At 38.9% G+C, this 25624-nt stretch overlaps 1 long non-coding RNA gene across 2 annotated transcripts in view; it reads right to left on the bottom strand.

Moving 5' to 3' along the window:
- LOC105492802 (uncharacterized) overlaps window positions 1-25624 on the bottom strand; it is a 323274-nt gene that overhangs the window by 262643 nt on the left and 35007 nt on the right. The window contains exon 2 of one of the 2 annotated variants that reach the window (XR_011606739.1): window positions 17930-18282. This is a non-coding gene — a long non-coding RNA (uncharacterized lncRNA). Of the gene's footprint in view, window positions 1-9315; window positions 11601-17929; window positions 18283-25624 lie in introns of those variants that run through there. The other variant, XR_011606738.1, reaches the window with a different exon arrangement.

Here is a 25624-nt window from a genome sequence, read left to right as displayed (position 1 = left end):
TGACACACTTTAACTTGCATTATTAATATTTTTTCATCACTGTCATAAGTCAATACAATCAACAAAACAATAACCCAAAACCTGATTTGTAGCATTTGCTGATTTCCATGATGTAAATACTCTTACCTGGCAGATTTCAAGCTACCAACATGACTTCATTGAATTAGAGCTGGGAAGAAAAGTGCAGCAACACGTTCTTCATTGATATCACACAGATACAATAGATATAAATAGTCTCAAAAGCACAGATAATAATTAAATGAGGTAAAATAATTAGTAAATCACGATTTTGAGTATTTATTATCTTTGAATTTTAATGTAATATGTTTAATTTGAAATTTTAATAATTTCATTGTCAGTGATGGCTATGCTCAAAACCAGCTCACAAAATTATAACCATTGGCTCTCAGAACCAGCTCCAGCATGCTACTGCTTATATACACCCTAAGACTCAACCTGTTATTTTACAAGTGAGAAACTGAGGCCCTGAGAAGAATTGAGAATGATCCAAAATTCAGTAATTTCACTGCTATGGATTTTGTCAGAGGAGCCATGGATTTTATTCTCATTATTGCTACTTACTCTCTGAGAGTTCCTAAGTAGGTTGTTGATGTCTTCAAAGCTCAGCTGGCTTTTGTATTTTATAGGCACAATAATTCTAAATAATCAAATTGTTATATGGAATAAATAACAGATATTCCGAGTCATATAGTTAGCAAAGTAGCTGATAATTGGAAAGTTTTCCATAAATAATAGCTATTATTAGTGGTAGAAGTTTAGTACAAATAGTAGAGGTAATTCTAATTTCAGTTCCACATGGCAACCCTTCAGACGTCTGTAGACGGCTCTGTGATTCCACCAAATATAATCATCTCTAAAGTGTGCAACCTGAGTTCTTTTAAAAACTCAATACTCATTTTATGCTAGACTTAGCACTTGGTGCTAGTAATACAAATATATTGTTTTAATTAGAGTAGTTTTTCTCTTTGATCTAACTACCTATGCTAAAGAGTCTTACCAATTAGGGTTTGTGTTTCATTTTGTTTTTGTTAGACTGACCATTTCTAGGAATTAGATTCAAGTCTGAATGCTGAATTTCAAGAATGTCATTGCCAAATTAGAATGTGCCTAGAGGAGAAGGAATCTGGAAATGATTGCAGTTGGTGAGAGAGTTGAAGAAAGTAAGCTTATCTCTTCTGGAGGAGAAAAGAACTGTAGATAGAAAATCACATAAAGCACAGAATTTATTTGACTATTTGACCCTAATTGAGACCCCAACTTGTCATTTATGCTTTCATTGAGCTATTATAAAAATATAACAAAACATTTAATGAAAGAACATAGAACTGAATGAATGCATGCCCATTATTAATAATTAATAGTGGAAAAGTTGACCCAAGCCTGTGAATGAATGACTCACACTAAAATGTAAAGCACTGTTTAAATGAAATTGTGCTGTTTACTATAGTGTCTTAAGCCTGAATTTTCTGATTGGTAATAATGGGACAGCAACTTCCTTGATAAAGATTAAAGTTAAGTAACAAGCGCCTGACACATAGTGAGCACTTTATGAATGCTTGCTATCCATTGGTTATTAGCCAGCTTTCTCACGATTTACACTTGAGTCCCCCAAATGGCTCAGGGGAAATGGCAGGGGCTAGATAGTATCTTCCAGAGATCTGTGTACAGCGGAGAAAAGTCATAGGTTAGAAGCTCTGGCTTGATAAAGTCAATTTCTTGAAGGATAAGGAAGGTTTGTAAAATTAGTTTTTGGAAGGATGGGGAGGCTCACAGAATATACATATTGTTGGGGACAGTGATATAAGCTCAAATAGCCAAATAACTCACTTCTGATTCTCATGCCTCTGACCCCATGGTAGTATTCACTAAGGCTATACAAATACTGTGGGATGGATTTCTTCAGAAAGCTGGTGAGAGACTTGGTGTACATCTAGGTTTATATGTGGGTCTAAACTTACTTGCAAGCAATGACGAATGAACCATATGGCTAGTATGTTAGTTACCTCCCAGTATCTATCTCTTGAAAGTGTGTTCATCTAAAAGGCTACTTACAATTCTCTCTTGTAGGTAGGTGAAGCCATGTAATCAAATTCTGGTCAAAGGGATAGAGGCAGAATTATTTTCTAAAATTTCTAAATTTCTGCCAAAGGCTCCTTAAAAAAAATAGTCAATATGGGCTTTTTTTTTTCCTTCCATTTAAAAAATCTTTATTCTATTCTGGCCTATAACTGCAATGTGATGGCTGAAAGTCCAGCAGCCATCTGGGAGTAGGCAGTGACTTTGGGCATGGAAGCCATGAGGTAGATTTGAATGATAGCCAGGTTCTTGTTTACAGAACAGCCACCAACCTACACTGAAACATTTACTTTCACACTTCTTTTTGCATGAAAGAGCAGCTTAAGGCTCAATTTCCAGTCCTGTTACAATAACAGACATATTCAAAAGTCATGGAGAAGGCTCTACACTTACCCTAATTTTAGCACTCTGGAGCATTAAGCCGAAGTCACCAAAATCCCTATGTGAAGAGAGGCCCCAAGCGATACCTGAGTTCATTATTAATAATTAATAAGAGAAAAGTTGACCCAAGCCTGTGAGTACTAATCTGAAGTCTCTCCTGAAGTGTGTAAATTTTTTTTTTTTTTTTTTTTTGAGACGGAGTCTCGCTCTGCCGCCCAGGCTGGAGTGCAGTGGCCAGATCTCGGCTCACTGCAAGCTCCACATCCCAGGTTCACGCCATTCTCCTGCCTCAGCCTCCCGAGTATCTGGGACTACAGGCGCCCGCCACCTCGCCCGGCTAGTTTTTTGTATTTTTTAGTAGAGACGGGGTTTCACCGTGTCAGCCAGGATGGTCTCGATCTCCTGACCTCATGATCCGCCCGTCTCGGCCTCCCAAAGTGCTGGGATTACAGGCTTGAGCCACCGCGCCCGGCCAGTGTGTAAATTTTTAAAGAGATTTTATCACCTGGCAACCTGTTTTATTAACAAATACGTACATACTGTTTACCACATCCCAAGTACTGCTCTAAGCATTTTAAAAATGTTGACACATAGAGACCAGGCACAGAGGCTCACACCTGTAATCTCAGCACTTAGGGAGGCTGAGGCTTGTGGATCACTTGAGACCAGGAGTTTAAGGCCAGCCTGGCTAACAGGGCAAAACCCCATCTCTACTAAAAATACAAAAATTAGCCAGGTATGGTAACGCATGTCTGTAATCCCAGCTACTCAGCAGGCTGAGGCAAGATAATTGCTTGAACCAGGGAGGCGGAGGTTGCAGTGAGCTGAGATTGCACCACTGCACTCCAGCCTGGGTGACCTCAAAAAACACATATATTGACACACGGAATTGGCATAACAACCCTTTAAGTTTGGGCATGATTATTGACACCATTATTCAAGTGAAGATACTGAGGTGAAGACGGGTTAAATAACTTCCTCCAGCTCACAGAGTCAGCAAATGAAAATTCAAAGTTCAAAACTGGGCTGGAGAGTCTGGCTTTAGAGTTGATGCTCTGACCCGCTCTTCTATGCTACCTTTTTGTGTTCAAGTACCAGGAGGGAATCTTGTCACTAAGTTGGCTTAGACGCCCTCTGCTGACTCAGTTCCATCCGCTGATGGCTTCCTCTCCCACTTTTCCCATGAACATTTATTTGCATTTTAAAAACTGGGCTTTTACAATGATTTAGATGTGGCTGCCACCATTTCTCAGACCACCTTGAGGAACTGGTTTTCACAATGCTCCTATCATTCAGAGGCACAGTTAAGGTTAACTGTTGTCCAGAAGAAAGATCAATATCAACAGCAGAAACACCAGCTAGCCAAGATCGACGCGATGTGGCCAAGCCGCCTTCTTCCAGGTGCCCCAGGATCGTTGAGTATCATTCGGCAAATGTGAACAAGCATGAACACAGAGATAAAGAGAGTCTGTATTTCTTGAATACCTACTACGTGCAAGATACTTTTACATAAAGTACTTTTATATCTTCATCTCTAATCATCAGAGAAATCTTAGGAAGTACATATTATTATTTTATTTTTATAGTTGACAGGACTTAATGCGGGGTTCAACAACTTTGGGATTGGAGCCTAGGTCTGAAATCTCAGTTTCTTTCCATTACCACATACTACCTGTATGTAACATGAGATCAAAACAAAACTATGCTACAATACTACAATAACAGTCTTACGTCCTTGTTTCTTTCTTCTTTCTTTCTTTCTTTCTTTCTTTCTTTCTTTCTTTCTTTCTTTCTTTCTTTCTTTCTTTCTTTCTTTCTTTCTTCCTTTCTTTCTTTCCTTTCTTTCCTTTCTTTCTTTCTTTCTCTCTTTCTCTCTTTCTCTCTTTCTCTCTCTCTCTCTCTCTCTCTCTCTCTCTCTCTCTCTCTCTCTCTCTTTCTTTCTTTCTTTCTTTCTTTCTTTCTTTCTTTTTTTTGAGATGAAGTTTTGCTCTTGTTACCCAGGCTGGAGTGCAATGGCCTGATCTCAGCTCACTGCAACCTCCGCCTCCAGGGTTCAAGCGACTCTCCTGCCTCAGCCTCCTGAGTAGCTGGGATTACAGGCAGGTGCCACCACGCCCGGCTAATTTTTTGCATTTTTAATAGAGAAGGGGTTTCACCATGTTGGCCAGGTTGGTCATGAACTCCTGACCTCAGGTGATCCACCTGCCTCGGCCTCCCAAAGTGCTGGGATTACAGGCATGAGCCACTGTGCCTGGCCCATCTTTGTATCTTTATTACAAAAACACTAAAACACAAAAAGGCATTAAGAAAAATGAAATGCAAACTCTTTTGCATCCATAACTCAACTTGGGAAGTTTAAAAAGCAAATCACCAATCGCTGTAGCTCTCCCTGATCACAATGTGCTTCTTCCTGAAGCATAATTTCTTTTCAGCACATCTGCTATGAAGTATCCTTCTTTGTATATTGGATCACAGTGACTGTTTGAATCATCCCCTTCTTGTCCACCCAGCTGTCATTGTAAATGTTGAAACTGAGGCCCAAAGAGGAAAAACGGCTTTTGCAAGTTCAAACAATACTATTATCCAGGTTTGGGAGCCCCATTTCAGTGCCTCCTCATATCATGCTGCCCTTATAAAAATGAAACAGTCCTTTGCTACAAGTATCTATTTTTATTTGTTTTCCTAAACAATGGAATCATAGCAATTGAATTCATTTGGAAATGATGGAAGAAAAGTATAAATTTAACTTCAGTTAGTCTATGCCTAATGCATCAGAAATTATAAATTATCTTCTAATAGTAAACTGAAAAGTGTTCCAACCTTACTTAGCAACTAGGAATTAGAGGGAACACTTAGGCAGGCCATGGAAGAAACCCTATTTTCCCTGTTTTCAAACAGAACCCCTCAGGTCCCCAACATTTCTAACACTGAGGGATGAGTTTGTACTTGACTGCCTGGATGAGAGGCCCCCAGTCATTACCCAAATCCACTCCGTACCCTCAAGAATGGGCCCTGGTGAAAAGTGCTTAGAAACAGTTTGTGCTGAAGCAGGGCCGTCCTGATTCCATTTATCAGTGGCAGCAGTGGTGTCTTTTGAAGTGGCTTCCTTCAACCTTGGCAGAAGCTCAGCATGCCACCAGTGTAGGAAGAACTGCCACCCACAGGCTCCATGAGGCTTCTCAAGGCGTGGGGTAGGTGGAGGGGGAGCCTCACAGCTGGAGTGGGGCTTTGCTGAAGACAAGACTTAACCAAGGAAAAAGAGAAAAGAGACCCACTGACTCACGGCTTTGGCGACTTCCAAGGTATTAGGAATTTCCTGGACTGGGAATTGCACACAGAGTTTTTCCTTCTGGGATAAGATAAGCCATTGGGGCCTTTTTCTTAAACAAGAGGGGAGAAAGGGATTCACTACCACAATGTTTTAGGGATAGTACCACTAGAATAATCACAAAATTATTACCCCTGGTTGAGAACCTCAAAACCACACATACCTATATATTTTTTCTATCCCCTCTCTCTCCTTGAATCCCTACCCCCATCCTTTTTGCTTTCTAAACATATTGGGAAATATCTTTGTTGCTGTTTTTGAGAAGTAATAGATGGTGACAGCTAGCAAAGGATTGGGTGTGTGGTCCTATATGAGGAAATCCTGGTACCTGAAGATACAGAGTCTTCTAACCTCTGCTAGCTGCCTTGTGAGACATCAGTGATAAGGAGTCATAATTCTAGAGACCTAATTGGCACCTGGGACTTACCGTAGATGCTCTAATTTGTTTGAAATTTAAATGCATATGTTGATACCATCATATAATTTAAGAGTTTAGTTAGTAAACAGATATTTATTCAGCATATAATATATACCTAGCACTGTCCTCATTATTGTGAATACAGTGGTGTCTTGGTTCATTCAGGCTGCTACAACAAGAATATCATAGACTGGGTAATTTGTAAAAAATAGAAAATTATTTCTCACAGTTCTGGTGGCTGGAAAGTCCAAGATCAAGGCACCAGGAAATTCAGTGTCCTGTGACGGGTGTGTCTGCTACATGGATGGTAACTTCTTGCTACATCCACACATGGTGGATTATTATATTATTTATAAAATAATAAACATGGTACTGTGATTTAAAAATAACTGGCAGATTTTCAACAAATGATGCTGAGACAACTGGATTTCCATATTCAAAAGAGTAAAGCCAGACCTCTACCTCACACCATATATAGAAATTAGCTCAAAATGATAAGATGCCTAAATTTTAAAAGCTGAAACAATAAAACTCTTGGAAGAACACAGAGAAGAAAATCTTTTGGACTTTGGATTAAGAAATGGTTTCTTATATATGACATCAAAGGCACAAACAAGCAAAAAGTGATTAATTAGGCTTCCTCCAAAGTAAAAGCATCTGCACCTCAAAGTAGACTATGAAGAAAATGAAAAGACAACCCACAGAATGGGAGAAAATACTTGAAAAATGTGTACCTGATAATGGACTTGTATCCGGAATACATAAAGAGCCATTACATGTAGGTCATATTTTACTTGCTTCAATTTGTATTTTTTCCCTCTCTGAGAGTTTACAGTGTGCGATCTTGGCTTACTGTAACATCCACCTCCAGGGTTCAAGCCATTCTTGTGCCTCAGCCTCCCTAGTAGCTAGGATTACAGTCATGGACCACCATGCTTAGCTAATTTTTGTAGAGACAAGATTTCACTATGTCATCCAGGCTGGTCTCAAACTCCTGAGCTCAAGTGATCCACCTGCCTCAGCTTCCCAAAGTGCTGAGATTACAGGCATGAGCCACTGTGCCCAGGTTAAGAGCCACTTTTAAAGGCCAGGCAGTGGCTCACACATGTAATCCCAGCACTTTGGGAGGCCAAAGTGGATGGATTGCTTGATCCCAGGAATTCGAGACCAGCCTGGGCAACATGACAAAACATCATCTCTACAAAAAAAATACAAAAATTAGAGGGCATGGTGGCGTGTGCCTGTAGTTCTAGCTACTTGGGAGGCTGAGGTGGGAAGATGGCTTGAGCTCAAGAAGCAGAGGTTGCAGCAAGCCAAAATTGTGCACTGTACTCCAGCCTGGGTAACAGAGCCAGACCCTGTCTCAAAAAAAATAGAATAAATAAAATGGGCAAATAACTTAAATAAGCATTTCTCTAAAGAAGATATATAAATGACCAGTAAGTGTAATATATGAAAAGATAGTTAATAATATTATCGATTAGGAAAATACAAATCAAAACTACTATGGAATACTTCCTCACACCCAGTAAGATGATGATAATTTTTTTTAAAATGGAAAACAGGGCTGGGCGTGGTGGCTAAAGCCTGTAATCCCAGCACTTTGCGAGGCTGAGGCAGGCAGATTGCCTGAGGTCAGGAGTTCGAGACCACCCTGGCCAACATAGCAAAACCCTGTCTCTACTAAAAATACAGAAATTAGCCTGGTGTGGTAGCAGGAGCCTGTAATCCCAGCTCCACAGGAAGCTGAGGCAGGAGAATTGCTTGAACCCAGGAGGTGGAGGTTGAAGTGAGCCGAGATCGCACCACTGCACTCCAGCCTGGGTGACAGAGCGAGACATCGTCTCAAAAAAAAAGAAAAGAAAAAGAAAAACAGTAAGTGTTGGTGAAGATATAGAGAAATTGGACCTGTCATACAGTGCTTCAGAAATGCAAAATGATGTAACTGCCTTGAAAAAGAGTTTGGAGAGTCCTCACAAAGTTAAACATAGAATTACCTTATGACCCAGGGACTCCACTCCTAGCCACGTACCCCAAAATGAAAACTTATTCCCACACCAAAATTATACACAAACTCTCATAGCATCATTATTCATGATAACCAAAAGTCCATCAACAAATGAACTGATGAACAAATTACAGTATGCACATACAATGAAGTATTATTCAGCCACAGAAAAGAATAGAACTGACACATGCTACAACTTTGATGAATTTTGAAAACATTATGTTAAGTGAAGGAAGCTAGTCACAAAGGACCATATATCATATGATTCCATTTATATGACATACCCAGAATAGGCAACTCCATAGAGACAGAAGGTAGATTGGTGGTTGCCAGGCACTGGGGGAAGGGGAATAGTAAATGAGCTAATTGATATGGGGCTTCTGAAAATGTTCTAAACTTCAATAAGACTGATAACTGCACAACTCTTTGAATACACTAAAAAGTACTGAGAGGGTACATTTTAAAGGGTAAATTTTATGGAAGATTAATCGTATCTCAGTAAATGTTGTTATAAAATAAATAGTTGGTGGGTGCATAGATTAGCCCAGTCTCTATCATTGCTGCCATCATGCTAAATGATAAATGTAATTGGAGAGTTCAGTAATGAAAATGGTTTATATTTTAAATGTGCATGTAGGGATGTGAATGTTTTTTAGAAAATCTGAGGCAAAAGGCCTAGAATACAGAATGGAATGGTGGAGGGGAAGCTTTGGAGCCAGAGAGCTTGGATTCACATAATAATATCACCACTTCCTAAGTACACAATCTCAGCCAATTTATTTAACCTTGTAAAATTCCAGGTTCCTTATCAGTAAACAGAGTAAGATCACACTTACCTTGTATGTGTGCACGTGTGCGTGTGCATGTACCTGGTACCTGAAGATGCAGGTATTAAATGTGTGTATTAAACGAAACAATGCTCACATTCTTCTGTTTACATTAGCAGCTGTTATTGTTTTCATGGTCATTATTACTTTCACAACAGCCTCTGGACTTAAACTGAATCACGGAGGGGTGACCAGAGGCAAGGGCCTATCTCCCTTCCTGTTTTCATTTGACAGATTGCTGGTCTCTGCTACTTACTTTTCTCTCTGAATTCCAGTTTCTGGAACTAGCTCCTCATCCCTTCCTGCTCTCCTCCCAAGTCACCAGGGATTACTTTGCTTTGGGGATGAACCTGCATAGAAAGAAGGAAGGATGAGACCATCTAAGTCTCATTTCCACCCCCATGTTCTCTCTCTCTCTCTCTCTCTGTCTCTGCTCTGTTCCCAAAGATGGGTCTCATCATAAGTATTGCAAGAATCTGCTTTGTCTCCCATGCAACCTTCCAGGATATGTCAAGATATATCTTTCTGGTAAATATCTGACCTACCTCAAACCATATGATGATTCAGTCGAAACAGTTCTGTCCTACTCTGGGAAGAACGAAGCCCCGGATGAGAAGGGAAATGCAGCGGTGTGAGGATCATCCTTGAGATCCTGGAAAGATGAATGAGTACTAACTGTGTCCCAGAAATGGTCACATCACCCACCACCAGTGCTTTGTGCCTAGACCCTTAAGCCACCAGTCACCCTTGCTGCTCATCTCCCCCTCCCTGTGGGAGCTGGTTACCGAGCTGCAAAAGCACCCCTCCGATGAAGGGGTTCCCCTCTGGTTGAGGGGCTGGAGAGAAGGGGAAGTGGGTAGTGCCCCTCCTGTCTCTAGTCTCTGAGATAATTTCTTAGAATATGAATGTGAAACTTTCATTCATTGAGCACTTAAGAATGAGCAAATCACAGACAGACAAATGTCTATATAAGGGAAGCTTGTATCTGAGACATGGGAAAAATGGCTGCTCATGAAAATCTGGGGTGATTTCTCAAGAGACAGCAGTATCCTCTCAGTACTTTTTAGTGTATCCAAAGAGTTGTGCAACTATCAGTCTTACTGAAGTTTAGAACATTTTCAGAAGCTCCATATCAATTAGCTCATTTACTATTCCCCTTCCCCCAGTGCCTGACAGCAGCTAGAACACCCCCCTTCCCACTGCTGAGAATTAGTATTCCCATTTGGCATCCTGTATGTCAGATGTTTTAGATGAATAAACTAATTTAACCTAGACAGCCTGAACCCCACACGATGTCCAAATTCTTTCCACCTCACATAAATTTTAATTAACATGGAGCTGCCCAGAAAGTATTTGAGGAAGGATGTAGGGACTTGGCAGAAATATTACTTCGCTGGGAAGAAGGAATGAGATTTACAAACTGTTTTTGAGGGTACAGCCCTTTAGTAGATCATGTCTATAAGCACACAGCCTGGCAGGTTTCATAGGCAAGGCTTACCGTTAGATGGGCAAACATTTCCTGAACATCTTCTTTACGCCACATGCTGGAAATACTTCATTGATCAGGCCTCATTTGTCCTGTTCTTGGCCCTCAATGCATCAGTCTTCAAGGCAAGGAGTCCTAGATTCACTGCCTTGTTTGGCATGCTGAGACCTCATAGAGCCCAGAATGACCCTTGCCCTATTTGTTAGCACATCTCTCCTTATCCATCATGAACATCTAAGAAAAACCTAGCCAGAAAAGGAGGGGTTGGGGAACCTATGATGGCGATATGACAAAGCCACGAGAGCCTGTAAGACCCTGAAGATAATTCAGAGTCTGTAATGTGATAAAGAAAAATAATCAAACACAATTTGAGAGGCGGGGGGAGGCGGGGGGGAGAGAGAGAGCATTAAAGAATGGCTTTAGAGAGGGTTTTCTTCATTGGGAAAACTTATAAAGAAGGATTTGGCAAGCAGGCATTGATGCTTCTTTTTCCTACATCTGTTTTCTTCCCTCGGCTTCCTGACATTAACCCTGCGATTGCTCCATGTAATGCCTAGACCCGAGTTAGAGAGCCCAGTATGTAAAGAAAACACACCAAGCAGGGTATTAGCCAAAGATGCTCGCAGGATCAGAGAGCCAGCCCAGCCTTTCAGAGTATAGGCGCACATTCTGTAGCCAAAGAAGTTAACGTCAATCACCCAGCACGTGCAAGTCCATAGACTTACATTTTCAGAACAGGACCTCCTCTTTCAAACAGTTCCTCAATTTAAAACCAATTAGCTATTGTTTCTAAGAGCTCCCCCCTATGAAATGGCAACCATGTATTGAGCACCTGGAATTTTGCAGGATTCTCTACACACCTTATTTAATTTAACTATCACAACCACACCTGAAAGGGTGGCATTAGAAAACTATGTTACCAATGAAGCAATTAAGGTTCCAAGAAACTATGGAAACTGCCCCAAGCTAGACAGCTGAGAAGTAAAGCCATAATTCAACTGAAGTGTGTCATGTAAAATCCCTGGCTTTTTCTTAGAAAATTCACTCTTTCTCTCATGATGTATTAAAACACAATTCATAATTCTACATAATAAAAACTGAAAAAAAAGCTTCTATGTTTACCCTGCACCATAAAAGGGGGATATAGTCAAAGGTATTAGCTGTATGTCTTTTAGATAGATCGATTGATCTATAGGTAGATGTTTAGATAGAATGATAGATGATAGAATTTTTGCATTTTTAAGTTATTTTAAGATTTTTTTCATACAAATACATAATACATTATTCATGCAAAGAATAGAAAATATATATATTTTTAGAGAAGAGAAAAGACCATAAAAAAAGAGCAAAGGAAACAATCCTAACAGCATTGGCAATCGCATCTTTCCCTCCCATCTCACTCATCGGTGTTTCTGTAAGTGGAATTTCTGGATGAGAGGATGCGGACATTCTGAGCCTTTCTGATACCTATCACCAAACCGCCTTCAGAAAACATCATAGAAATATGAACTCTAATGTTGATTTTTAGCTCAGTTTTCGCTTTATTTGCATTTTGATCACTAGACAGTATGAATGCTTTATCTGCTTATTGTGTTTATTTTTTATTATTTATATATTTATTTCACTTCCTTTGGATATGTTTTTCTACTGATTTGTAAGTACACTTCATATATGCAGGATATGATTTTTCTGACCCATCTGCTGCTATTTACCATTTGCCACAAAGTAGTCTGATGAACAAAAATGCCATTTTTAATATTTCCATATTAATGCCATCTTTAATACTTAGTATTTTAAGTATGTTTACCTTTAATATTATTTATGCCTTTATCATTTCATTATTTTTTGCTTAAACATTTGATATACCTAGAATGTATTTTGGTATATGATAGCTGTGCTCCAAAATTTGTGCTGGTTTTGAAATATGTTGTCACCGTGAATAGGATATGTAGAAGAGGAAATGGGATATGTACATCTTCTCAGGGAATTTACTAATCTTCAGGGAGATAATAAAACTATAAAATAGTGTATTTTCATAATTATGGTAATTGTGAAATATTCACAAAGGTCAAATGAATACAGCAACTTTTGGGGAGAGTGAAATTTTTCAAAGAATGAGTAGAATCTGGCAAAGGGAAGTGAAGAAAGGGAATGTCAGACAGAATCCCACAGACAGTGGCAGGACAGAGCAGCCCACGGAGACCACATTGAGCTGTGGTGTTGAGTTGAACAGGAGTAGAAAATGAGGCTAACCAAGGTTGTGTAATCCAGGTGGTGAGCAACTAATCTAGTTTCTTTTTACAGTTGTAATCAGTTTGCAACAAAATTTGACTGTGTTTTAAAAGATAAGATTAGATTAGTCCAAACATTGTTCTAAACCAGGGAAAAACTAAAAGGAGAGTCAAATTTGAACTAGGTGCCAAAAATGTGTATAATTCATTCCTATTTTCATTTGTTCATTCATTATCAATTCCAGCAGTGTTTAAGCCACTAAACATTTTTTATTCTTTCATTGAACAAATATTTTCTGAGTCTGTATGATGTGCCAGGCATTTTGCAAATGGATATAAAGAGAAACTTGATCTCTGTCCCGGGGGACGCTCATAGAATAAAGGGGGAGACAAGAGCATAACACCGTTCAACTGGCGGAGTGCTCTGCTCTCCTGGAGAGTAAATCGGGTGGTGAGAGCACAAGGAGGAAATGGGAAATTTGGGCTTCTCCACAAAGTTAATGGTGTTGAGCTGATCTCTGGAGCTAGAGTAGCAGTTGATCAGTTTGAAAAGGTGGATGAACAAGGTGTGGAGTATAAGGACACGATGGTCTCATGAAGCCATAGGGGGATTGGTATGTGTTGGGGTGATCGTCAGGGAAGCCCCTGTTTTATATCCCTTTCCCCTCAAAGTTGTCCCTTTACTATAGACATTCAGTCCACTTTTATCCTTTGTTCTTATCAACACATGCTTGGAGCCATTGATCAGACAGATGGAAATCCATCAGCTGGATATCCCCCAGGCATCTATGCTATAAGGAACCTAATCATGATAGATGACATGTATTGAACACTTATTATGTGCCAGACACTGTTCCAACCATTTCTACTCATTCTATCTACATAACACCTTCTTACTTTGCAGCTGAGGAAACAGAGGCCCAGAGCTGTTAAAGGAATTGCCCAAAACACCTGGGTACCAAACAGTGAAACTATGATATAGTAATTCAAACTTATGCATCCAGGCCCCAGAGCCTGTGCTATTGAATCTTCAATCCCATCTTTCCTTCAGTTTGCTGGAATTAGGAAGAGAAATTGCAACTCTTGACTACAGTACCTTAACATGGACAGTCATTCTCCTAGAGCACCCACATTAACTTGGTAGAGAATACAGAAACATGAAAATAATCACAGAACAATTAACAGCTCAATTTTCTAGTTTTTAGAGTAAACACCATGCAGAGGTTCAGACAAAGAAATTACCACTTTAATTTTTTTTTTTTTTTTGGTCAAAATGGCTGTGAGTTTATAGTCAGTTAAATGATACATCATCCTGTTGATTGGGTTGCTTTTTCTACTCTACTTACTCCAAAATGAGTAAGCAGGATTTTTGGTGTATTCACACTTATCTAAGATGCAGAATAAAATTATTTCACTTTTAGTAATTATTATAATTATTACTTAATTAAAATTGCATCTTCTAGATGAAACCTCAGAGGTTGTTTAAGGCATCTCCTCATTATGGAGCTGGGGAAGTAGAGGGTGCCCAGCAGGTGCATCAGCGAGACAGATCCAACTCCCCAGTGTCCTCCTCCACAGTCATCCCCAAAGCACTCATAATTCAATTAAGTGCAGTGGCTGTCTGTCGGATCATTGCTACGTAAATCCTTGCCTGGAGCATAATCAGTTTGACCCCACCTAGATAAAAGTATTATGAGGGTAAGCAATGAGAAAGAGAATCAGAATGGTCTGTGGTACTCCTGATTATGAGGATGGCCTAACACTGACTCTCCCATGTGGGGGTCAGTTATTTAACCTCTGCGTGATTTGGCATCCCCATTTAGAGCTGAATTCCTAAATCAATGGCTGGTGGACTCTAACCAGCCCTAGAATGTGTTTTGCTTAGCTGTCAATATTTTGAATGAATGATGAATGAAAAATATATATTCAGAGATTTCTGTACAATTTTATCTTTTTTAAATTCATGTTAAAAGCTAGAAGACCTAGCAATAGTCCACATTCCTGCATGGCAAGTATTTACTGTAGCTAACTAGAAGGTACACAATTAGATGGGACATGTTCTTTCACCAGGAGTGTGGCCTATTTCATTCAAGTTATCTGTCTGGCCTCAGCTGGGATTTGTTTTTTGAACACTAGTTAAAAGCATTGGGAAGAAGGATACCTAATCATCACACACTCTACAACAGTTTTTAATGATCGTATACTAAATTATAACTTAAATGAAGCTAATGATGGAACTGTGGCTACTTCATGAAGCCAAGTGTTGAACATCCAGTATGTATGTTTGTTTCTACTCATGATTCTGTTTTGTCTTTTATTCTCAAACATAAATCAATATCCTTCAAAAAGATTTCTGTATCGACCAAGGAGATTAATGCAAGCAATTGTATATGAACTATCTAGTTCCCTGAGGTGAAATTCAAATACTCCTGCAAAGTCCAAAGAATGCTCATGTTTCCTAATGTTAATAATCAGAAAAGCAACCATTAACTAACTGATTAACAAGGCAACTGGAAGAGCTTCTAGATGTAAGGCAAACCCAACATAATTAAATGTTATCCTGAGCTGGAGAAAAGCAAACATACGACTTGTTAAATCAAGTTTGCAGTTAGGATATTGGTATCATTTGTGTATTTTTGAAGCCGCGCTGTTTTTAATTAAATATAATAGACAGTTCAAGAAAAATTAACATGACAAGTTTATCACATGTTTGGCCACCTGGCAAAATCTTATCATTCGTCAAAATTCACATCAAGCAGCTTCTGTGAAGTCTTTAAACAAAACTCCAGCTTCCCTTGGAGCTCCCTGTGATGATCCCAGTCTTTGACTGTTTTATTTATTTCCCTAAATTATGATTCTTAGTTACATGCCAGTCTTCTGGTTGAAATTATGAGCTATTTGCTAACAGAGACTCAGTCTTTTTTTTTTCTTTTCTTGGTCTGACACACTCAGCATAATGTCTAATGGAAAAAAATTAATACTGTTGAAAGAGTAGGTAGATGAATAAATAAGTGAATAGATGTTAAATAATTAAGTATTAGACAGGCTTTGGGGGGCAACTCTGCCACTATGAAAATAGCAATCGTTGTAGTCAGAATACTTAGAAATGAATTCTGTGTCTGCTACCTATAGCTTTAAGTTATTGAGCCAGGAATTTTACAGAAGGACACCCATATTTCCCAATCTATTTGTATAATGGGTCTTTTGTGAACATCTAATGACACATTGCTTGTCAAAGCAACTTGAAATTTTACAGTGCCTATCTAGTATATGGATTCATTGACATGAATACTACCATCATTTTCAGAAGCTGGTAACAATCACTTGCATTTTTTTTGACAGTTTTTTGACTAAAACTTGCAAATATGGTCAATAACTTCCTTGTTTTTATATTTGTCAGTTGGGCCATCTCAAGAGAGACATTCCTTAATATCAATCTTGTTTCCATAGGTATCATTGTGAGAAAAACAAGATGGTGGTGCATGTTTCAGCTCCATATACTTGAAATTCGATTTTTGGTGGGAGTTGGGGATGGATACAAAAAATTTCCAAGGCCATAGGAAGAAATTTACTCGAGGGCTTCCAATTAAAGAATACAAAACAAATCTAAGCAAATGTTCACCATTTATAATGGGAAAGGTAGAGGATAGATGTTGGGGTAAGAATGATTTGCTAAAATAATCCCTGTCTTCCCAGATAAAGCAAGTGACTTTGGAGCCTCAATATTCTCATGTGTAAATTGGGAATGATGATAAATAGGTTTCAGGTATTGGGGATTAAATGAAACAACCTATCAAGAGCATCTGGTACAGCATCTGGCACATTCCTTTTGGAGGGAAATATTCGGTCTTCCGGTGTATGCTGAAAACGGAGCGCTAGTTTGGCAGCCCCTGTTTAGCCTAAGGGAAGATTTAATGTTGCTTTTCACATGGAACCCAGTCCCGGCAGTCTTCAAGGGAAGTTATTGCATCTGGCCCCAGAAGCACAGCTGACATTTTCGACAGGGCCTTAAGTTAGGTTTTCCCTGGGGTGTTGTAACTGAGACAAGATGGGGCAGGTGGCAGTAATTGGCATCTCATCCACTCAGGGATTGGATATAACACGGATTACCATGGAATTCCTTTTTTTTTTTTTTTTTTAAGAGAGACTTCTATGAATCTTAGCCAGTTCAAAACCCTTTGATAATTATTTCTATCATCAATTACACAGCTGAAGGTTGAAAGGAAAGGCTGTATTTTCTTAGGAATGAGCAGATTTTACCCCATTGTTCCCAAAGAGAGTAGGGTGGTATTTGTAGCTACCAGTTAGCTGTCATTATTTTATTGGTCAGACTTACAAATTAGGGCTTGGATTCCCATTGTACCACTCTACTGCATTTCCTGACACACTTCTCAGAGTAATCTCTGCAACTCCGGGTTCCCTGAACACACCACGCCCTTTCACATTTCATGTCTAGTGTCTTGCAGTTACTTTAAGGAAAAAAAAAGGAAATAAATAAGAACTCTATTTCCTTTTCTTGCTTCTATAATGTCACAAATCTTTAGGAGACAACAAAGCTTAAAGGGATGACTGTGGAGTTTAATAAAAGTCAGGATATGACTGGAATCCCAGGACAACCACTTACTAAGCGTAGAACCTAGGACACATTCTTTGTCCTTTTTACTCTTAGTTTGGTTATGCACAGTATGGAGGTAATATCTATCATGCAGAGTTAAAATGAGGGCTTCAGGTAATATATGTAAATGGCAATGTAGAGTGTGGCAGAAGTGACCACACTTTGCTGACTAGCCCTGCTCTCTGCATTGAGAATAACGCCAGCACATTGTTGCATTAAAAATAATAAGAGAGAGAAAGAGAGAGAGAAAAAGGAAGGATAGATTCCAAAGGCAATGATTGAAAATGTGGAATCTGCTGATGGTTTCATAGGGAGACAGAGATACGATTACCTTGTTAAGCATCATTTACCTTCAACAAAGGCCACTTTGCACTTCTGTCTATCTAAAAGCCCAATTATATTTTGAGTAGGAAAAAAAAGAGGACATAACATTTATAAAGAAAAAGAATCATCAGAATAACAGTAATTTTTAAAAGTCGGTCTCCAAAGGCTTAGGTTGAGAACTTGTGTTGAGTAATGTAAAGAGCTGTGTACATACCTGTAACTCTACTTCTTGGGGTGATGTCAAAACGATTTCTTCTGACTCACAGGAGCTATGAAACTGACTTCTTAGGTCAGACACGGTGGCTGACACCTGTAATCCCAGCACTTTGGGATGCCAAGACAGGCAGATCTCTTGAGGTCAGGAGTGTGAGACCAGCCTGGCCAACATGGTAAAACCCCATCTCTACTAAAAATACAAAAATTAGCCAGGTATGGTGGTGCACACCTATAGTTCCAGCTACCTGGGAGGCTGAGGCAGGAGAATCTCTTGAACCCGGGAGGTGGAGGTTGCAGTGAACTGAGATTGCACCACTGCATTCAAGCCTGGGTGACAGAGTGAGACTCCATCTGAAAAAGAAAAAGGAAAGAAAGAAATCGACTTCTTAAACTGTTTTCATCCTCCCACCTAATCTTATAAATCATTGATTTAAATAACTATTTAAGAAACTCCTCTGTTTCAAGTAAGAGTAATCAAAGAAGATGAGATAATGAGATAGAAGTAGTCACTCCTCTCATGTAGATTAAATTTATATACATGTGGTGAAAGAAATGCACAGAAGAAATATATATGATGCTATGGAAAATAATAGGTAAATCTATTTGAGATTGGGGTGTGGGCATAGGAAAAGCCTGTGAGAATGACTGCATTTCTTGGAAATAGAGAACTGACTTTCTAGTAGGGCAAAATGGATCCCTCCCTCCCTCCCTTCCTCCCTTCCTCCCTTCCTCCCTTCCTCCCTTCCTCCCTTCCTCCCTTCCTTCCTCCATCCGTCCCTACCTTCCTTCCTACCTACCTTCTTTCCTTCTTTTCTCTCTTTCTTTCTTTTTAGTTAAAAGGGAGAACTACTCCTTTGAAAGGAATCCTAGACAACAAGTTTCACATACTATTCCCTATCAGTAGATTCCAGAAATAATAAAATAATAGCCCTACCAAAACTGGGTTTGTCTCAGCCATCCTCAGAGAGTAGAGAATAACTATTCAGATCTGGAAGCTAGAGTTGATTTTGTTGTTGTCAAGAAGATAGAGAATACATATTTAACATCAGATCCTAAAAGATCAGTAAAAGTCCTTTTTCTAAATTATTAATTATAACAATCATAGTAACAATGATGAGGACAGGCTATTAACCATGTTCCAGTTCCTGCTTCAGGCATATCCTTTGTATAATGTCATTTAACGCTGATAATAGTCTGCGTTATTCACCTCAGTACCTAAAGGACTTTGTCTAAAGAGGCATGAAAAACTGAATTGGTTCTGGTAGGTCCAACTCTCAGAGAAGCCACATGAGAAGCAGACATGGAAGAGAGTACTGTGGTGTCAAGTGAGGGTATAGGAAAGAGGGTTTAAGCTGCTCCAAGTGCAGTCAGGCAAGATGTCAAAAAGTGATTTTAGTTCCAGGATAAATATCAATGTATTTGTTTAATCTTTCCTTCAACAAAACATGTTTTGACGTCAAGCATATGTCAATGATGATATATCAATAAGAATAATTACAATTCTCATTTATAGTACTATGTTATACCTATGGACATGGGCTCTGGAACTCAGAGAGGAAGATGTAGTCTGTGGTCATCTAGTGACGCTCTCATGGACCTGAGACTGGGAAAGAGTAGCCTGTATACCAGGTACTCACCAATCTCTTGCTTTTCACATAAGAAATGTGAGGCCTTACAAGGGAGAATAATTTGCTGTAGGTCCTACGGTAAGCTACTGGCAAAGTCACAATCCACATCAAGTTGCTGAACAGCTGGGCTACTGCATTTTCAGTGTGCTCAACGAACCTATGTCAGAGATCAGATTGACATTTGGGCCATTTGCTCCTTCAAAGGTTGAAACTGGGTTCAATCCGACTGATAATAACTTGAGAAAGACGCCTGGAAAACTCTCTCACAATGTGACAAATACAACCAGGCAAGAGAGTGTTGATGACTCAATGCCCACACACTCCACTCTTTGAAACCATGTCAGAGCCTAGGCTCACCCCATAAAAAGGACAACAGTATTTTTCCTGTGTGCAACTCCTCAACAGGCCCCGGTGTGTGATGCCCCTCTCCCCGTGTCCATGTGATCTCATTGTTCAACTCCCACTTTGAGTGAGAACATGTGGTGTTTGGTTTTCTGTTCTTGTGTTAGTTTGCTGAGAATGATGGTTTCCAGCTTTATCCATGTTCCTGCAAAGGACATGAACTCATCCTTTTTTATGACTGCATAGTATTCCATGGTGTGTGTGTGCTTCATTTTCTTTATCCAGTCTATCATTGATGGGCATTTGGGTTGGTTCCAAGTCTTTGCTTTTGTGAACAGTGCCACAATAAACATACATGTGCATGTGTCTTTATAGTAGAATGATTTATAATCCTTTGGGTATATAACCACGGCACGTGTATACATATATAACAAACCTGCACGTTCGCACATGTACCCCAGAACTTAAAGTACAATAAGAAAAAAAGAAACTGAGGTCAGGCTACTTCTCAAGGATCCTTTTCTCCCTCATGTATGAACTTTCAAATTAAGCCACTTTTGCCTGCAAGTGCCCGCAAAGAGAATGGACGGCTATTTTGATTTATTTCTACGAAGCACAGGGTTAATGAATTGTGTACTTCCTATAATTTTTAAAGTTATGTTATGAAGGCAAAATGATAGAAGACTTTGGGATAGTTTCTCAAAAACTACAAGCAAATAGTTGAAGTGTCACCCAGCAGAGTACAAAACAGAGAGTACTGAATCAGGCATCTACATAGCTGGGTTTTATTCCTGGTCTGAGTGTGACCTTGGGCAAGAAACTTGGACCCTAGAGGCTTCGGTTTCCCTATCTATAAAAAGATAAGCTCTGATGTCTCGTTTTTCTGCCTTTTCACAACTTTAAAATTAATCATATACATAAAATAGACAAAGTTATGGTAAAGCACAGCAGCAAGTAACATCTCTGGACTGGAGATTCAGGGCTCATAGCATGAGACTATAGAGTCAATGAATCCACAGGGGTCTTTATATTCCAGTCCACTGCCAAAGGAACATTGAGGGGAAATTCCACTCTCATTCCCAGGCTTTTTTTTCCTATGAATCCTCATCCAATTTAAGCACATAATATTGCATATTCTGTATCTAACTTTTCCCACCAAAATAGAACACACTTGTACTTCCAGAAACTTCTCAGAAGAAACTGCTTAAAACCCACAAATTTATAAATTAAAAGTACAGAGTGTGATTTGTATCATTTTTACAGAGAAAAAAACATGTGAGTAGTCTAAATAAAACATCGTGTCAGAAGCAGAATATATTATTTGGCAACACGAATGTTCCTAGTACTTGGTGAAACTAATGTTCAAGATGCAGTGAGCTCAAGGAATGAAAATGATTATATCTATGGAATATAGAATTTTAAAAAGAGCTCTTTTACAGGCTTCATCTCATTCTCCAGCATCTTTTAGTTTTTAAATTATCATAAAGTAAAATTAACTTTTATGCAAATACAGTTTTATGCAGTTTAAAACATTGTATAGATTCAGCTAATCACCACTTCAATTTACACATGGAACCATGTAATATACCTCAGAAACTCATTCAGGATATCCCTTTTAGCTACCCCCTTGCCCCACACCCCAACCTTTAGCAACCAACTGATGTGTTCTCTGTGAATATTTTTTTGTCTTTGTGAGACATGGTCTCTAACTTATACATCATCTCATACATTGTGAAACTAAAAATGGCCTCTTTGACTCACCCATGGGATTCATTCAGGGTATTTATCTATCAATACTGCATTCTTTGTTATTGGTGAGTAGTATTCCAATAGCCATGGTTTATCTATTCATCTATTGAAGAGCATTTGGGTTGTTTACAGTTTTGGCTGATCATAAATACAGATGTAATAAGCATTCATGAATAGAGTCTTGTGTGAACACAGGTTTTCATGGTTCTAAGGTAATTACTTAGGAGCAGGTCATACTGTAGTACATGTTTAACTTTGTAATAAACTGTCAAACTGTTTTCCTGAGTCGCTGTACTATTCACAGACATTCATCTTTGCATGAATGCATACATGAAGTTGATACACAATTTTCTCAATTAACTTCACCCTCTTCCACACCTATTGTACCCTATTATCCAGCCACACCAAGGGAATTTCATACCCCAGAGTCCACCAAGGTCTTTCTCACTTTTAGTCTAATTTTTCTTCCTGAACTGCCCAGTCTTTCTGGAAAACATAGTATTTTTAAAACACAGTTCAAAGAAACACTCTTTAACTCTTCCTTGACCTTCCATTCAAGCAGAATAGTTCTCGCATTGTTTCCTAATCATGCTTCTTCCACTGACTGCTGACAAGGCAGGAGCAAAGAACTTCTTGATATTCTGCCTTAATCCATTTATTTATTTATTCACACATTTAACAAATATGTATTGAGGATCTATTATGTTCCAGGGATTGCATCGGTTTCCAGGTTAAAACCTAGCCTAGCATCTGACACAACAGAAGCAGTCAGGACATATAGAGCATAACTGACATGGCCAAGGTTAAATATACTTGAAAAAGTAAAAACTACATCTATCAATTGCTCCTTCAGATGTCTCTTAATTAAACCATACCTCACCCCAGTGGCAATTACATTATTCTAAAACTGTCTTTGGAGGGAAAGGACTGTTTCATTAATTTTGGTACCACATGAGCTGACATAAGGATGCCCAATAAATATTTGTTGGTGGAGACTGTATTTTACAGTGGTAGCTTTTCCATTTGATACAAAACTGAGTTCTTTTTAAAAATATTCCAATGGACAATAAACGTTTTGTGTTTATATTGAAAGACCTAGTCCAACAAAAATTATGTCTTCTCATTATTGTCAAGATTTTCTTTTTCAGTGTAAAGTAAACCCTCTCATTTCATATTTTGTGTAGTAAGCATATTTTCTCTATGGCTGCTCATTTTCTTTGACATCTGAGATTTGCTTAAATAATTGGCCTGCAGCAGCACTTTGTGATGCCTTTGGTAGTGCCTAGATAATAAGACATTGTGGTAATTCAGTCGCCTTATTGAAATAGCTGATCAGTTTAATAAATACCTATTAAACCTGTTGTTTAGCTAATGTGCCATTTATTCATCAAACAACCATTGACAGCCAGTATCACACTAGGTGCTGGGCCTGCACAGATGAATAACACATTGTCCTGAACATTCCAAATAAGAAAAGGACACTGTGCAATCTAGTCCAGGAAGGATGAGGACAAATGGTTACTAAAAAATGCACTCCATGGAGATTTGAAGATTACCACCTACTTCTATATCCTTGGCTGCTTATTCTTTTGTTTCAAGTTCAACAATGCAAATCCCTCAGGGTTTCTTATAGACTTATAATGAAGGATGTTGGATTTAGCCAGCATTCCCACATTTCTCAGATACTCCCTACATCCAAGGGTGATTAATATTCTTCTGAAGCTCTCCTAAAATGAAGTTAACATAAGCAAGAATGTATTAAAGCAGTATATATTTAAATCCTTTACATTATAAATTGGCATCATCAGAAACCTGGAATATTAGACATTCTTTTTGTTCCTTATGTTAGTTAAACCTAAGTAAGTATATATAGTAGCCCAATATACTTAATAACAACACAGTTACTATCTCTTTCCACATGAAGCTCATAGCCTAAAGTGGAAAATAAAAGACGGGAAAACATGTGGTTATACTATAACAATATGAAAGAAGGAGGCGTTAGCTTTGTTTGGACAAAGGGAGTCAGGTGACTTCTTAGAGGAAAAGACACCTAAATGAATCTTGAAGAATTAAGCACTCATCAGATAGACAAGGGACCAAAAGTATTTATAGAGGAAAGTCAAGGAGTTAGAAAGTGCATGACATTTTAAGGAAACTAAGTGTTTAATAATGCCTTGATGAGCTGATAGAATCTATTACTAGTGGAATATATAGGATCTTTATTTTTCACAGTGGTGCATTTCAAGCACCTTAATGAGTTCCTGACCCATAGTAGGTGCTCAATAAATATTTGTTAAATGAGAAGCAATAGATGTTGGAGGAAAATAAGAAGGAGGAAAATAAGGAAGAAGCAAGGTTGGAACCAGAGATCAGCAAGGGAAACGGGTTCCAGGATAGGGTCTGGTGGTCATCACTGTGGGAGTCATTAGATCTACGAGACTAGGATTCAGGAAGATATTGAGTGCATTCATTTCCCCATCTCCTTGCACACAACTTCATATCTAGGGCCTAGTCTCAGGTCTGACATGTAGTAAGAACTCAATCATTATTTGCTGAATGCAAACATAAAGCTTTTTCTCCCGAAATGTTATAGGTACTTCTGCTTCACTTAACCTGAGGATAGGGACAAAGGTGAGGGAAGGAAGCCCCAAACTGGCTAATTTGTTTATTCCATAATTTTAATTTTTCTTTCCCCTTCTGGAGAAAGTTCCAAAAGAAGTAGAAGCAAATCTTGCTGGCCTGAGGTAAGCTAATTCTGGGGCTGCATCCCTTGGTGGTATCAATATCTTAGAGGAAAGAATGTTGTACATTAAACTTTGAAAATATTAGCTCCAGAATTTCTACTTAGGTATTTTTACCTTCCTATTTTTATTAGGAGGGTCAGGGAGGTGCTTGAGCCAGCTCATATTGAAATTTTTCCAACTACAAATTTTGCTGGCCATTAGTTAAATATAGTCATCCTTGAAATCAGCCATAATAAGAATATTTACATGAAAAAAAGATCAGCAAATGCTACAAAGCAGAGTTGCTTTTGTTTTTGTTTTCTGAGAGCCAGTTTGCATCACTGAATGCAACATTGACTGGAAACTGCATTGTCGTAGAAAACATACTGTTTTCTGTTTGAGTGTAGCTTTCCTGCCTAAGACATGAAAAGAAGCATTGACAAACATAAAAATTTCCCCAAATCATTCCTTGGTTTCACTATTTCGCTTGGTTGACCAGTTGAACCACAGGAACTCAATTGGCAATTGAGTACTGTTCTTCCCACAGAAGGAGATGCCAAGGCCCTGTGGTAGGTTCCTCAGATCTTAATTGTGTATGATCGAGTTGTAAGACACAGGGTATGATATTACAGAGAAAAATGTTCCAGGATCAATTGATCCATGCCTGTAAACTTATGAAAATATTGCTATATCAAGCAAAATTTTTATTCCTTTATGAATGAGTTATGTTTTACATTATGAATTGTGGGCCTGTACAACATTCAGTTCTAGAGAATCTGGAGGATGGTTGTTGCATGTCTTCCCAACTCTCCCAATTCCTGTCTTAATCAGGTAAGCCTTTCTAGCAATTATAAAAAGCTGTTCACTTGTAGCAGTTTGGGAAACTGTTCTATGCTCCCAAATCTGCCTTATATCTTGAGCAACGCCCAGACCTCCTGGATCTTTTCGTGTTGCCATAAACCCCTTTCGTGCTCAGCCATACTTCCCCAGAACTTTACAATCATCTCATGTTGCAGTTTTTGGCTCATCCCCAGATAAAGGAGAGGAAAGAACAGCCAGCTGCAAAGTGTAGCTTACTTGGAGGAATGTTGCAGGGGAGTTTGCCTTTTACTCTGAAAAAGCAAAGGACCCATATGAATGTTTGTTACATGACCTTATATTTGGCTGTGCATTGAGACTCAAGCCAGAGACTTGCCAATATGAAGTCAATTCATCTTGGGTTTAGACCTGAACGGACTCTGCCATGTCTCA

This window comes from Macaca nemestrina, chromosome 8 (assembly GCF_043159975.1).
Source record: "Macaca nemestrina isolate mMacNem1 chromosome 8, mMacNem.hap1, whole genome shotgun sequence".
Taxonomy (NCBI): domain Eukaryota; kingdom Metazoa; phylum Chordata; class Mammalia; order Primates; family Cercopithecidae; genus Macaca; species Macaca nemestrina.
Note: the sequence above shows the minus strand (reverse complement) of the source record. Positions and strands in the feature narration are given on the sequence as shown.